The 17,204-nt window shown below is 42.2% G+C and overlaps 1 protein-coding gene across 2 annotated transcripts in view; it reads left to right on the top strand.

The window, feature by feature from the left end:
- The first annotated feature begins 2,363 nt into the window (after positions 1-2,363).
- Positions 2,364-17,204, top strand: part of LOC106066744 (uncharacterized) — a 60,239-nt gene continuing 45,398 nt past the window's right edge. Inside the window, exon 1 of one of the 2 annotated variants that reach the window (XM_056026586.1) lies at positions 2,364-2,824. The gene's annotated coding sequence lies outside the window, so the exon portion shown is untranslated. Of the gene's footprint in view, positions 2,825-5,425; positions 5,555-17,204 lie in introns of those variants that run through there. The other variant, XM_056026587.1, reaches the window with a different exon arrangement.

The raw sequence follows: 17,204 nt of genomic DNA on the forward strand, positions 1-17,204 counted from the left end.
AGGAGTCTAATTTCATTTGTTAAGGAGTCTAATTTCATTTGTTAACTCTTTCTCTCAGTAATTATTCACGTTTCCACAGAATTATTCATTTAGTTCATGACTATTTCAATACCATATTATAATTAAAGTTTAATAACTTTTTCGTTTGATATCAGAAAGTGTTATATTCGTCATTGAATTAAAGGGACATGCATGATATTTTTATATAACACACATTAAAGCTTATAAAATTAATCATTAGTTTAATTTAATTTAATAAGGTCAAATCAACGATGGTATCATTAATTAGGAGAGAAAGAGTTAAAATTTGCATAATGAGATTTGTAATTTGACTCTGGACAAAATGTGTAAGCCTTGGCTTCAGGGACATTTGTTGGTGACCATTAGCTGGTGAGTCTCATAAGGTAGCAGTTCGTTAGTCAGTGTGTCTCTTTGAGTGGCACTTCGTTAGTTGGTGTGTCTCATTAGATAGCAAATTTTTCACTTGTTGGGTTTCACTAGGTAGCACGGGTTAGCTGTGTGTCTCGTTAGGTAGCAAATTGTCAGCTGGTGTGTTTATTGTATAGCAGACAGTTCGTTAGCTGGTGTGTGTCATTGTATAACAGACAGTTCGTTAACTGGTGTGTGTGATTGTATAGCAGACAGTTCGTTAGCTGGTGTGTGTCATTGTATAGCAGACAGTTCGTTAGCTGGTGTGTGTCATTGTAAAGCAGACAGTTCGTTAGCTGGTGTGTGTCATTGTATAGCAGACAGTTCGTTAGCTGGTGTGTGTCATTGTATAGCAGACAGTTCGTTAGCTGGTGTGTGTCATTGTTTAGCAGACAGTTCGTTAGCTGGTGTGTGTCATTGTTTAGCAGACAGTTCGTTAGCTGGTGTGTGTCATTGTATAGCAGACAGTTCGTTAGCTGGTGTGTGTCATTGTATAGCAGACAGTTCGTTAGCTGGTGTGTGTCATTGTATAGCAGACAGTTCATTAGCTGGTGTGTGTCATTGTTTAGCAGACAGTTCGTTAGCTGGTGTGTGTCATTGTATAGCAGACAGTTCGTTAGCTGGTGTGTGTCATTGTATAACAGACAGTTCGTTAGCTGGTGTGTGTCATTGTATAGCAGACAGTTCATTAGCTGGTGTGTGTCATTGTATAGCAGACAGTTCATTAGCTGGTGTGTGTCATTGTTTAGCAGACAGTTCGTTAGCTGGTGTGTGTCATTGTATAGCAGACAGTTCGTTAGCTGGTGTGTGTCATTGTATAACAGACAGTTCGTTAGCTGGTGTGTGTCATTGTATAGCAGACAGTTCATTAGCTGGTGTGTGTCATTGTATAGCAGACAGTTCCTTAGCTGTTGTGTGTCATTGTATAGCAGACAGCTCTTTAGCTGGTGTGTGTCATTGTATAGCAGACAGTTCCTTAGCTGTTGTGTGTCATTGTATAGCAGACAGTTCCTTAGCTGTTGTGACTCATTTGATAGCAGACAGCTCTTTGGCTGTTTTGACATATTGGATTGCTGACAGTTCGTTAGCTGTTTTGACTTATTGGATTGCTGACAGTTTTTTAGCTGTTTTGACTTATTGGATTGCTGACAGTTCTTTAGCTGTTTTGACTTATTGGATTGCTGACAGTTTTTTAGCTGTTTTGACTTATTGGATTGCTGACAGTTCTTTAGCTGTTTTGACTTATTGGATTGCTGACAGTTCTTTAACTGTTTTGACTTATTGGATTGCTGACAGTTCTTTAGCTGTTTTGACTTATTGGATTGCTGACAGTTCTTTAGCTTTTGTGACTCATTGGATAACAAGCTTTCTTCGTAATTCTTTTTTTCAACGCTGTGACTTTCAAAGCTTTCTGCCTGCAAATATTTCTTACAAGTTGTCCCCCGAATGATCATAGCTCGTCTGGGTCTCTTCTCTGTCTACTTACTGTAGAGTTGATTCTTGGAATCAACTTTGACATAACTCAAAATCAAAATATATTTTCTGAGTCTTTGGCGTTCGCTGAACACGAGAAAATGAACACAATAATCTAGATGGCTTATAGTGGATGGAAGGGGGATAACTCACAGGAGACATACGTAAATCTTCTCTATCTTACCATCTTATTGTTTCTGTCCATCTGTCTTGACACGTCTTATCTGACCGTAAACCTTTATCTCAATAGGTATCCGATTGGTATGACAAACAGATTTCTTTATATCTAGGTCAGCGTGGATGGTCCACTAGTTTCATCGTTGCTTGACTTAGTGATGCACTTACTTTGGGAAGCGGTGTCCTCATAATCCCACAAGATGAGAACCTCTGGTCGAGATCAGAGGTCAGGCCGGGGTGCACCGGTGGTTGTTCACTGTGTATACAACAGTCAGTCTCTAGTGCGAGGTGGTCTTGAATCGAAGGATTGCCGTCCAGGAACGAAGAGAGAGAGAGAGAGAGAGAGAGAAAGGAAGGTTTTGTCATTGAGAGAAAGCGAGAGTAGGGGAGAGAAGCGACGGGTGAGAGTTACGGGACCTGTGTTTATTTTTTTCCGCTTGTGTTAAAACGTACGACGGCCTGTGTTCATTTTAGACAGTATTTGTTTTCATAAAATGACGAGTAGTGTGAGAGAGAGAGAGTGAAAAAAAAAAAAATCTGATTATCAGAAACAAAACAACGTCATTGTTGACCTAAAACAAGAAGAATAGTTTGTACAGAGTCAGAGAAGTGTTTTCTTTTAGGATATACGCTGAGATACGGATTCATAATCAGTGCATTGTTGTGAGGTGTTTTTCTTTTTCATGGATTAAAATTTCTTTACACTCGCGAGTATTCTACGGAGGATTTATTCTACAGACAAAACGTAAGTTTCTAGAAACAGATAAAATCAGATCTAGATCTACACGTTTCGTTATTTTGTCGATTATAATTTTTAATAAAATTTAATTTGCTAATAGAGAATAGGGGCTAGCCCTCTTTCATGAAATCTAGATGTAGTAGGTCTAGATCTAGATTTTTTTAAATTTATTAATTTTATTATGATTCTAGATTCTAGAAATATAAGGCCCCTAATGTATTGAAATCAAAGCTTCTTAAATAAAAAAAAAAAAGATTTCGTACAACAGTTTGATATTAATAGTTAATTAGATCTAAATCTAGTTCTAGATCGGTTTATTTTGTGACTGTTTTGTCTAGTCAGCATACGCACTTTTACAAAATGACTATCTCACTTAGACATCTCATATTTTAATCGTCATAATAAACAAATACCAAAAAAAAAAAAATTCAGTTTGTTACTGTAGTATGTCAGCGTGTGTAAGCATATGTAAGATGTGAACATATGAAAGGCATAGATCTACATGTAGACCTGTTTGGTACCATTCTCCCTGCCCAATAAAACAAGGATTTTTTTTTCTGCCTTTTTCAAAATGTTTCTTCGAGCGTTACCTCATGCTGTAGCATGTACAGAGCGTTCTGGTCCGGTTTTCTATCACCCCCCCCCCCCAGCCCTCTGAATACTTTCAACTCCATTCACCAAGGTGACACACGCTCAGCCACTTGTCTGTGTATGTCTACACAAAACATACACTAAATCTACCCACCGTTGTACACTTTTAAAAGGCTGCCTTTCAGACCTTGCGAACTTTTGGACAGATGATGTAAAGGTCATCTGTCTCTGTGGCCCACGATTAACCAGGGTGTCATGTGTCCAGTACAACGACCAACCGCCTTTATTTTTCCCTAACTAATGTCAGGCACCCATTAGAGTTGGGTGGACACCCTAAAGATCCCGAAATTATAATCTCAGTACTCACCAGGATACGAACTCGGGACTCTCGGTTCGGAGGCCAAGCGCTTTACCACTCAGCCACCGCGCCTCATGCTGTACCTATTGGTGATAGGTGATCATATGAATACACGCTGGATTTCCATTAAGAAAAAAGGCTGCTAATTTCACAGTGCCTCCTCTCAAAAAAGCTCATCTACAGATTAATTTATTCTGAGAACTCCCAGGGGAGCAAGGGGCCGCTACCAGCTCTCCGCTCAACTTGGTTCTGGGCAGCTATTTTCATCTGCTTCCATGCATTTCATACATTTAGAGACCTTTCAGGAGAGGACTCAAAAGTAAAGTAGCAATTATGCCTTTATCATGAAATACAAAAACCGAATTTAATAAAATACTCAGAAAGACACAAAGATGACACTATGCTTATTTCTACAATTATTCCTTCTTCCTTAGTACTAGTAGACAATGGAATGGGTTTCCTGAGTCAGCCAGGAAAACTATTGACTTAGCAGAATTTAAGTCATTGGTTAACATGCATGACTAGATTGACCTAATGACACGAGTAGGACGTAATCATCTTTTTTTTAAAGTTACGTCTGTATTTTATAAGATAAGATGTCATTCCAGTATCCTCGGCATCGCTAATGACAGACCTCCTCCAGATTTATTTAGGCCTGCACACTTTACTGTTTCCCTGAATACTGCAGTCCATTACATGCCTTGCAACATTGGTAGTTATTTTTTTGTAAGATGTATCATAGCCTGCTCCATTTCGCTGATTTAATATCTTGGGCTAAGGCAGGGGTTCTCAACCTGTGGGTCGCGACCCCTTGCAGGGTCGATTGACGATTTGTCAGGGATTGTATTTTGTCTATTCTTCTATAGCTGTGGGGGGGGGGGGGTCGCAGCAGAGTGGGGGGGGGGGGGGGTTGTAAATAGGGGTCGCCGAGCTTAAAAGGTTGAGAACCGCTGGACTAAGGGTTTCTACTTGGCTTTCTCCCATACGTTGTCTTTTCGGGACAGCCAATTACCAATACTGGCAATCCTTGAGATCATGTATATGTCTTAGGTTCGGTCTAAGCTTAGCTGCACATGCACCATACACGTTTTAACTCTTTCTCTCCTAACCGACGATACAAACGTTGATATCATCAGAATGTGGTAAATAATTACGGAGAGAAAGAGTTAAGTCACGACGACAAACAATAAGAGACACGAGATTCTACGTTGTTGAAAAAACAAAAAACGCGCATTAAGTTGGCACCGATTAGTCACTGTGTGTCTACTACTATAAAGTGTGCTATTGTCTCGACACCTTCCCCCCTTGTCCCTGGTTTTGTACCCAGCATGTTATCAAACACGCGCCCTACCTATTTGTGTTTATGTTCTCGTCCCTTAGTGTTGACCTCATAACTATTCAGTAACGTCCTGGGCGGGGAGGGGGGGGGGTAGTGACTTGACTTAATAGCTTGCTTGGTTTTGTACTACAGACTGGATTACAGAGTTACCTCCTTAATTAGTGTTCTCAGTAAGTAATGTTTCTATACATCACACATCTTACTTTCAGACTAAGATCCTACCAGGCTGTTCGGGGCGTGGGGCGGGAAGTTCTCTCCGGAGATCAGTCGCAGGCGTCCTTTGCACTAAAGGCCTGTCTAGTATCGGGCATTGGACGCCCTATTGTATCTGTTCCAACGCCGTCATGCGCCCTCGCCGTATCACATCTCTTTAAGTAACTGGTGGCCTATCGGTAAAACGAATGGCTTCCAATTTGATGATTCGGAGTTCAAATCCATGTAACACCAGGTGGGTACTTTTTATCGCATCACTATACTCTAATTCTTCTTCTTTTTCTTCATTCTCATTTATGTTGGAGTGTTCAGATGACTAGACCAATACATGAGATGAACTGCGCAGTGGTTTCCAAATCAAGGAGCTCTCCATATATTTTTCTTTCTATTGAGGTGTTTTGGGGCCAGTGTCTTATACGGGCCTCTTGATAAAGGGAGCAGTTTTGGAGGACGTGGTCGGCATTCTCAGCTGACACTCCACATGGGCAGATTTCACTGGTTCCAATTTTAAGCTTCCGGTACATATGTTGTCTCATTCTGTTGAGTCCGGTCCTGAGTCGAAAGATTAGACGTTGATCTTGTCGGGATAGCTTACTCTAATGATGTATATATATTATATTTGAGATAATTGGTAGATGTTTAAATCATGGTTTAGAGCCTAACCTCATCTGTTAAATAATCGCTTGGTCCGGTTTCATAAGTGCTTGGATTGGTCAAAACATTGTTTATAAAAGTAGCTAAAACATCTTTACTGTAGTTTGTATTTTTCAAATAACTTAAAGAAGGCTTTGTTTGTTATACTCTTTCAGCAAGAGAGTTTGCTTATTTTATCACTTTTATTATTTCCAGAACCTAGCACTTTTATTGGTTACAAAACACAAAATGCATGAATGAAATGACTCAACTCTGACATTGCAAACATGAAATATAAAAAGACAGTCAAATAAAAATTAACATTAAAAAAACTTTAAAACGTACTTGTTTTAGTGGTATTATTATTAGTAGTATAAAATTTTTCTTCCAATACTACTAATACATTGATTCCTAAACTACGGCAGTAGGTCATATTCTGACACGGCTCTATTTGGCCTATGTCACGGCTCTGTCTGGCCTATGACACGGCTCTGTCTGGCAAATGGCACGGCTCTATCTGACCTATGACACGGCTCTTTGTGGCCATTGACACAGCTCTGTCTGGCACATGGCACGGCTCTGTCTGGCCTATGACACGGCTCTTTGTGGCCATTGACACGGCTCTGTCTGGCCTATGACACGGCTCTGTCTGGCCTATGACACGGCTCTGTCTGGCCTATGACACGGCTCTGTCTGGTCCATGTCACGGCACTGTCTGGCCTATGACACGGCTCTGTCTGGCCTATGACACGGCTCTGTCTGGCCTATGACACGGCTTTGTCTGGCATATGACACGGCTCTTTGTGGCCATTGACACGGCTCTGTCTGGCCTATGACATGGCTCTGTCTGGCATATGACACGGCTCTTTGTGGCCATTGACACGGCTCTGTCTGGCCTATGACACGGCTCTGTCTGGCATATGACACGGCTCTGTCTGGTCCATGTCACGGCTCTGTCTGGCCTATGACACGGCTCTGTCTGGCCTATGACACGGCTTTGTCTGGCCTATGACACGGCTTTGTCTGGCCTATGACACGGCTCTGTCTGGCCTATGACACGGCTCTGTCTGGCCTATGACACGGCTCTGTCTGGCCTATGACACGGCTCTGTCTGGTCCATGTCACGGCTCTGTCTGGCCTATGTCACGGCTCTGTCTGGCCTATGACACGGCTTTGTCTGGCCTATAACACGGCTTTGTCTGGCCTATTTTGTCTGGCCTATGACACGGCTTTGTCTGGCCTATGCTATGACACGGCTCTTTCTGGCCATTGACACGGCTCTGTCTGGCCTATGACACGGCTCTGTCTGGCCTATGACACGGCTCTGTCTGGTCTATGACACGGCTCTGTCTGGCCTATGACACGGCTCTGTCTGGCCTATGACACGGCTCTGTCTGGCATATGACACGGCTCTGTCTGGCCTATGACACGGCTCTGTCTGGCCTATGACACGGCTCTGTCTGGCCTATGACACGGCTCTGTCTGGCCTATGACACGGCTCTGTCTGGCCTATGACACGGCTCTGTCTGGCATATGACACGGCTCTGTCTGGCATATGACACGGCTTTGTCTGGCCTATGACACGGCTTTGTCTGGCCTATGACACGGCTCTTTGTGGCCATTGACACGGCTCTGTCTGGCCTATGACACGGCTTTGTCTGGCCTATGACACGGCTCTGTCTGGCCTATGACACGGCTTTGTCTGGCCTATGACACGGCTCTGTCTGGCCTATGACACGGCTCTGTCTGGCCTATGACACGGCTTTGTCTGGCCTATGACACGGCTCTGTCTGGCCTATGACACGGCTCTGTCTGGCCTATGACACGGCTCTGTCTGGCATATGACACGGCTCTGTCTGGTCCATGTCACGGCTCTCTCTGGCCTATGACACGGCTCTGTCTGGCATATGACACGGCTTTGTCTGGCCTATGACATGGCTCTGTCTGGCATATGACACGGCTTTGTCTGGCCTATGACATGGCTCTGTCTGGCATATGACACGGCTCTGTCTGGCCTATGACACGGCTCTGTCTGGCATATGACACGGCTCTGTCTGGCATATGACACGGCTCTGTCTGGTCCATGACACGGCTCTGTCTGGCCTATGACACGGCTCTGTCTGGCCTATGACACGGCTTTGTCTGGCCTATGACATGGCTCTGTCTGGCCTATGACACGGCTCTCTCTGGCCTATGACACGGCTTTGTCTGGCCTATGATACGGCTCTGTCTGGCCTATGACACGGCTCTGTCTGGCCTATGACACGGCTCTGTCTGGCATATGACACGGCTCTGTCTGGTCCATGTCACGGCTCTCTCTGGCCTATGACACGGCTCTCTCTGGTCCATGTCACGGCTCTCTCTGGCATATGACACGGCTCTGTCTGGTCCATGTCACGGCTCTCTCTGGCCTATGACACGGCTCTCTCTGGCCTATGACACGGCTCTCTCTGGCCTATGACACGGCTCTCTCTGGCCTATGACACGGCTTTGTCTGGCCTATGACACGGCTCTCTCTGGCCTATGACACGGCTCTCTCTGGCCTATGACACGGCTCTCTCTGGCATATGACACGGCTCTGTCTGGCATATGACACGGCTTTGTCTGGCCTATGACACGGCTCTGTCTGGCCTATGACACGGCTCTGTCTGGCATATAACACGGCTCTGTCTGGTCCATGTCACGGCTCTCTCTGGCCTATGACACGGCTCTCTCTGGTCCATGTCACGGCTCTCTCTGGCATATGACACGGCTCTGTCTGGTCTATGTCACGGCTCTCTCTGGCCTATGACACGGCTCTCTCTGGCCTATGACACGGCTCTCTCTGGCCTATGACACGGCTCTCTCTGGCCTATGACACGGCTCTCTCTGGCATATGACACGGCTCTCTCTGGCCTATGACACGGCTCTCTCTGGCATATGACACGGCTCTGTCTGGTCCATGTCACGGCTCTCTCTGGCCTATGACACGGCTCTCTCTGGTCCATGTCACGGCTCTCTCTGGCATATGACACGGCTCTCTCTGGCATATGACACGGCTCTCTCTGGCCTATGACACGGCTCTCTCTGGCCTATGACACGGCTCTCTCTGGCCTATGACACGGCTCTCTCTGGCCTATGACACGGCTCTGTCTGGCCTATGACACGGCTCTGTCTGGCCTATGACACGGCTCTGTCTGGCCTATGACACGGCTCTGTCTGGCATATGACACGGCTCTGTCTGGCCTATGACACGGCTCTGTCTGGCATATGACACGGCTCTGTCTGGCATATGACACGGCTCTGTCTGGTCCATGACACGGCTCTGTCTGGCCTATGACACGGCTCTGTCTGGCCTATGACACGGCTTTGTCTGGCCTATGACATGGCTCTGTCTTGCCTATGACACGGCTCTCTCTGGCCTATGACACGGCTTTGTCTGGCCTATGATACGGCTCTGTCTGGTCCATGTCACGGCTCTGTCTGGCCTATGACACGGCTTTGTCTGGCCTATGACACGGCTCTGTCTGGCCTATGACACGGCTCTGTCTGGCCTATGACACGGCTCTGTCTGGCCTATGACACGGCTCTCTCTGGCCTATGATACGGCTCTCTCTGGCCTATGACACGGCTCTGTCTGGCCTATGATACGGCTCTGTCTGGCCTATGACACGGCTCTGTCTGGCCTATGATACGGCTCTGTCTGGTCCATGTCACGGCTCTGTGTGGCCTATGACACGGCTCTGTCTGGCCTATGACACGGCTCTGTCTGGCCTATGACACGGCTCTGTCTGGCCTATGATACGGCTCTCTCTGGCCTATGACACGGCTCTGTCTGGCCTATGACACGGCTCTCTCTGGCCTATGACACGGCTCTGTCTGGCCTATGACACGGCTCTCTCTGGCCTATGACACGGCTCTGTCTGGTCCATGTCACGTCTCTGTGTGGCCTATGACACGGCTTATCGAAACCCCTTCGCACTGTGCACAATGACGCAGCAGACTTTTAGCTCGATGATATTTTGTGTTGCCTCGCCTGTGTGTCTGAAATTTCTGTAGACTTCGGACCGAAAATGGTTGGACATCATAGCACTTACACCATCAATGCTTTTTGGCGGACAGGAGGGGGGGGGGGCGTACTTGTAACATGATTTCCATGCTGCCTCAGAAAAATGGGTCTCCATATGAAATTTGAACTCGTGCCACGTGATTCTCTCTCTCTTCTATACAAATTACGTAACACACACAGGCTGTCACGTGATACTTTTTTTTTCAGTTGTTTTATCAATATTATCACGTGGCTAAATGTTGTTTGTTTACGATTGGTGAATGAGGTCCATTGAGTAAACCAGATTTCTAGCTTTTTATAGTTCTCCGCCATAGCCAGCATTGCCTTTATTCCGTACACCAGATTTCTTTGCTATTTATAGATATTCGCCATATCTGAACATCTCCAATAAGAAGAATGAGGCCGTTGACTGGAAAACGTAACGCTTTTAAACAGAAACAGGAAGCAACCGATGTCGTAAAAGAAATAGGTTTTAAAAGATTAGGATGTGGGGAAAGACATGACTCTTGCCTGACCATTGATTCATTGCACTCAAAACAGTAAGCCTTCAAAGATTGTATGAGTTTATTTGCAGGTAGAGGTCTGGTACAATGGTTCTCACACTAGCAAACTTGATAACGCGTTGTTTGAAGCTACTCTTGCATCTCATTTTTATTTTAGCGTTTTCAGCTTAGGTTAGGCCTTGAGCCTGCGTCCACTAGGGAGTTTGTGTGGGACGGGTTGGCTCTATACAAATACAAATCTAGATAATAGCGGAAATTAATTCTAATTGACGTCTGACTTATACATTTGAGACATTTTATTTAGAAATGAAGATTATTTCGTCCTTGCCCAAACGGAAGGAGAGAGTTGGCGGATCACTGAACTAAAACATTACAATAAGAAACCAAAATTTCTTTATAAAAAAAAAAGATATTTCCTCCTTTTTACAAGTTATGAAGCGATTTTTTTAAAACCTAATAACTAATGAATGTTAGATTATATAAAAAAAAGAGGCTGTTTTTACCCGACCCATTGCCCCCCCCCCTCCCAGAAAGAATCCTGGTTAAGCGAATGTAAAGAACTACCTCACTTTATACCATTGTAATGATAGCCATTTAGATCTAGACCAGCGGTTCTCAACCTTTTAGGCTCGGCGACCCCTTTTTACAACCCCCCCCCACTCTGCCACGACCCCCCTACCCCGCACATACATACAGCAACAAAAGAATAGACAATAACAATCCATTTTTTCGATGGTCTTCCGCGACCCCTGGCAAATGGTCAATCGACCCCCAAGGGGGTCGCGACCCACAGGTTGAGAACCCATGATCTAGACCAAGAAGACGATGCGCCCAATGTTCCTGAACATTATTTTATTAAACTCTTAAATGCGGAAAAAACTGGAAGACATAGTTCGTTCAAGATTACAATTTTTAGTTCTCTAGCCAAATTTATTTTCAATAAATTTATTTCATTTTATACTTTTAAAAATATGACTGTCCAACTAGAGTTTTACCAGTGTGCCCAACGAGCTAGCAATTCTTTCCCCAACGATATACATCCACTATAAAATTTCTAAGAAAATCGTTAGAGCCGTTTTCGAGATTCGTGTCCGCCTAGGTTTTCGAGCCCAACCAGAATAGCTTCCACGAAGGTACGAATTGAATAGATGTATTGTAAAAAGCCTGCAGGGTACCAGGTAGAAAAGGGTTGAGAAACATTGCTGTAATAGATCGAAGGTTATAGCCTGTGTACAAAGTGAATCATAAGTTGGGTGTGTATTTCTTTGTGTGGTAACATTTTGGTATCTCATGCACTTTTATAGATCTGCGCGAGCGCTCTGGACGGGGTTCACGAATCAGTTCAACAGCTGCTTGCAGTTCACTTAAGAGATTTGAATACCCGAGTCCAAAGTCCAAATCAAGCGCTTGAAATTACTCGCCGGGTGTGTAGCTGATTCGGTCATTAAATAAAACAATTGATAAGAGCCCCAACACAGCTGTGGTTCATATTTTGTTTTGTCGCGTAGTCTCAGTAATAATTTATTGTCGTCTTCTTACTGTTTTAGTTGTAAACTGCTCTGACATTCATTACGTCTTCCCTAGTGATATTAGAGCATGTAGATGGTTGCCTAAATCAGCCTAGAAAAGCAACGATTTGAAAGAGTTTAAGTCATTGATTAACATGCATGACTAGATTGACGCAGTGACACACGTAGGACGTTATCATCTTCTTATTTGAAGTAACGTCTTTGTTTCATAATATAAGATAAATCGCAGGTAAATCTAAGCAAGCTAAATCTATAATTATATAATCTTAGCAACATTAGCATGCGGAACTGTTGACGGTCGTTGACTTGTAGCACCAAACTGCTGGTAGACAACTAAACCTTTCTAGGCGTATTGTTTTTTAACTTGTATACTTTGAAATAACTTGAATAACTTCTTTGTTAACAAGACTAAATAGAACTTGTATTACAATATAGACAGATTTTAACTTGAGATGAAAAAAGTAAATGTAGTAGGCTTTAGGGAAAAAAATAAAATGATATCCTGAAAAAATCAAACTCACTAAAAAAAAACACGTCTTTTCAGTTTGGCATTCTGTAGTGTGTTCTACCTAAGACCACTGACGACAATAGCGCTTCTCTTGCATCATTCACACTGCATTGCCCACTGTCACCATAGAAACACACACACACACACACTCCATAACAGGAATGAAAACAATCTTATAGCTTTCAATATGTCTGCATGCTCTCTGTTGTATTCTAGTTACACAATGTAATTAATTTTCACAGAGCTAATATGTGCAGTTTTATACTAATTAAATATTGCATTCGGTTTTGGAACGAAACAGCTGGAGGTCACTCACAAAGGCCACGGGGGATACACATTTGAGATCAAAAGAAAATCCGCTGCCGAGGACAGACGCAGACGGCGTAAAAAAAAATCTTAATCGACCACCTGTGGACAATGGTTATGCTTGCCACGGTAGTGGCAAAATATCTAGGTCAAAGCTGGGGCTGCGTAGCCACGGGAAATACTGCACTCCACATTAATCTTCGGACTCGAAGACAAGCCTTATTATTATTATAAATATTGCACTTAAAGCAAAAATCGCCATTACATATCTGGGGATAATGCTTTCTAGGCAAATGTTTTCGGATAAATTAGAGATAACAAAGAATGAATGCGGGTAGATCAGATTGTATTGTCGACAAACCAGGTATCAGGCTTTTGTAGAGGAAACCGTTCTTCTGATCCTCGTGTCTGTTAAGCAGTTGTCGGGGAAAAAAGTTATATTTCAATAGGTTGGCGGTGAACCAGTTGTCGGAGAAAAAGTAATATTTCAATAGGTTGGCGGTGAACCAGTTGTCGGGTAAAAAAGTTATATTTCAATAGGTTGGCGGTGAACCAGTTGTCGGGGAAAAAAGTTATATTTCAATAGGTTGGCGGTGAACCAGTTGTCGGGGAAAAAAGTTATATTTCAATAGGTTGGCGGTGAACCAGTTGTCGGAGAAAAAGTAATATTTCAATAGGTTGGCGGTGAACCAGTTGTCGGAGAAAAAGTAATATTTCAATAGGTTGGCGGTGAACCAGTTGTCGGGTAAAAAAGTTATATTTCAATAGGTTGGCGGTGAAGCAGTTGTCGGGGAAAAAAGTTATATTTCAATAGGTTGGCGGTGAACCAGTTGTCGGGGAAAAAAGTTATATTTCAATAGGTTGGCGGTGAACCAGTTGTCGGGGAAAAAGTTATATTTCAATAGGTTGGCGGTGAACCAGTTGTCGGGGAAAAAAGTTATATTTCAATAGGTTGGCGGTGAACCAGTTGTCGGAGAAAAAGTAATATTTCAATAGGTTGGCGGTGAACCAGTTGTCGGGTAAAAAAGTTATATTTCAATAGGTTGGCGGTGAACCAGTTGTCGGGGAAAAAAGTTATATTTCAATAGGTTGGCGGTGAACCAGTTGTCGGAGAAAAAGTAATATTTCAATAGGTTGGCGGTGAACCAGTTGTCGGGTAAAAAAGTTATATTTCAATAGGTTGGCGGTGAACCAGTTGTCGGGGAAAAAAGTTATATTTCAATAGGTTGGCGGTGAACCAGTTGTCGGGGAAAAAAGTTATATTTCAATAGGTTGGCGGTGAACCAGTTGTCGGAGAAAAAGTAATATTTCAATAGGTTGGCGGTGAACCAGTTGTCGGAGAAAAAGTAATATTTCAATAGGTTGGCGGTGAACCAGTTGTCGGGTAAAAAAGTTATATTTCAATAGGTTGGCGGTGAAGCAGTTGTCGGGGAAAAAAGTTATATTTCAATAGGTTGGCGGTGAACCAGTTGTCGGGGAAAAAAGTTATATTTCAATAGGTTGGCGGTGAACCAGTTGTCGGGGAAAAAGTTATATTTCAATAGGTTGGCGGTGAACCAGTTGTCGGGGAAAAAAGTTATATTTCAATAGGTTGGCGGTGAACCAGTTGTCGGAGAAAAAGTAATATTTCAATAGGTTGGCGGTGAACCAGTTGTCGGGTAAAAAAGTTATATTTCAATAGGTTGGCGGTGAACCAGTTGTCGGGGAAAAAAGTTATATTTCAATAGGTTGGCGGTGAACCAGTTGTCGGGGAAAAAAGTTATATTTCAATAGGTTGGCGGTGAACCAGTTGTCGGGGAAAAAGTTATATTTCAATAGGTTGGCGGTGAACCAGTTGTTGGGGAAAAAAGTTCTATTTCAATAGGTTGGCGGTGAACCAGTTGTTGGGGAAAAAAGTTATATTTCAATAGGTTGGCGGTGAACCAGTTGTTGGGGAAAAAAGTTCTATTTCAATAGGTTGGCGGTAAAGCAGTTGTCAGTGAACCATTTGTAGGTGAACTAGGTGCCTGGTGACCCATTTATGTTTCACTTTTTGTTGATATTTTGAATCATGTGGAAGCCTACCCAAACTATATATACAATTCTTGTCTGGACTGCGAGCTACGGATGGATTCACAGGTTCCACTTGACAGTCTAGTTTTTAATGGATTTTTTTTGTCAAGACATTGTTGACGAATATCTCTCAGCTTTTTTTAATTTCTGACACTTGGCTCCTACTAGAATCACTCATTTCAAATACTTAGAAAAAAACTTGACAGCATCGTAACGTTTTGTCTAAATAAACCAATTATGGCATTTGATCTACGTTTCACCTCCCAACATAATTGTATGTAATGTAACTGTCAGGTTCTTGTATTCTTGTATTTATCAAATTATTATTATATATTTCCAATGCAAATATTTATTAATATTAAATATTATTTCAATTTGTATTATTGTTATTATTTTTTGAACTTATAATATTTTGGCTCAAGTTCAGCCTGACAAGCACATCATACACATATAGTTGTAGATAAACTAATAAACTAAGTGTATGATGTAAATAACAATAAAATTTATTCTTGTGATATATTTACAAATGACTGATTCATGATGACTGATAATAATAGTATGAAATATCAATATGTAATAATATGTAATCTACAATGATCCAGTTAGTCTCCTTAGATAAAGAACATTCATATAATTATGAAACACATAGTATATTACCTTAACTATAATAAGTAGTTCAATGGATCACATAGTCCTTCAATCTCAAAAACAACAACTGGTAATATATGTAGATCTAGCCTCTAGATCAGGTACTGTCCACTGACGACAATTCCAAAAAGTAGAAGTTCATAGTTGACACTACACCATCAGGTCTGACCACTACAACCCGCAGTCTGGAATCTTGAACCTCAGACTCATGTACAAATCAACGTGCACACCAGACGACCTACTGAGAGACAGACCTCAGTCCTGTAGACTGTAGACCTAAAGTTGTACTCTCAATATAGAACTGAGAGAAAGACCTCAGTCCTGTAGACTGTAGACCTAAAGTTGTACTCTCAATATAGAACTGAGAGAAAGACCTCAGTCCTGTAGACTGTAGACCTAAAGTTGTACTCTCAATATAGAACTGAGAGAAAGACCTCAGTCCTGTAGACTGTAGACCTAAAGTTGTACTCTCAATATAGAACTGAGAGAAAGACCTCAGTCCTGTAGACTGTAGACCTAAAGTTGTACTCTCAATATAGAACTGAGAGAAAGACCTCAGTCCTGTAGACTGTAGACCTAAAGTTGTACTCTCAATATAGAACTGAGAGAAAGACCTCAGTCCTGTAGACTGTAGACCTAAAGTTGTACTCTCAATATAGAACTGAGACTGGATAAACAAGTCTTGACACTGAGACTTGACACAGAGTCTAACATATAGACTTGACACTAATACTTGAAATAGAGTCTTCAACTGAGACTACGACTAAAACTTAGTCTTGACGCTAAAACCCTATAGAAGATAAAAGAAAGGATTCTTCTAATCATCTATATCTAGTCTAATTATAGACTTACAAATACGAACGAATTCAAATAGAAAAACTATACAATGAAAAATAAAACTCACCCTAAACAGGGGTCAAGATAATCCAACAAGAAAATGTCCAAGGCAAATGCTAAGGCTATCCAATAACAAAACCCAAGGAGAAATTCAAAAGCTCTCAAAACACGTCTATCTGTACCAACGTACAAAACAATGGAGAGACTGTACTAGACGATAAATGACGCAAATCACACACACACTAAATTTACGTCACTAGAAGTTGTGACAAGCAACAAAAACTCAGTCCTCTAGTCTACACAGAAAATATTAATAGTGTAATGACGTCATCAATATAGTGATCAACGCCGCACTATCAATTAGAGAAATAATTCTACTATACAGTTACATAGATAACTGGGACAGTAACATTATTATATTTGCCAAGCTTCTATCAACTCACTCTGTCTGTCTGTCTGGTACAATTCTGTACACCTTTTTTCTTCCTATACTTATTCTCAGATCAAGCTGAAACTTTGTACAATTATTGACTGAACCTAACAAAACATGATTCAATAAAAAAAATTTAACCAATTAATTCATTAATTAGTGGTACATCATTGTTTTGTTTGATATCGAAAAAGGAAAACGCTACAGTATTGAGACTAACGGCTGTAAATGTGGAGTTCTTCTCCCTATACAAACTTTTAAAAATGTATAATTTGCTTGCTTACATTTGTTAACATTAGGAACATACAGATTGAATGAGAAACAGTTTTTTCTACAGTTTTACCGATTAGCATGTACTATAACAATTAGCCTCTAGCAAATATATGAATTT

Source organism: Biomphalaria glabrata, chromosome 4, assembly GCF_947242115.1.
Source record: "Biomphalaria glabrata chromosome 4, xgBioGlab47.1, whole genome shotgun sequence".
Lineage (NCBI taxonomy): Eukaryota > Metazoa > Mollusca > Gastropoda > Planorbidae > Biomphalaria > Biomphalaria glabrata.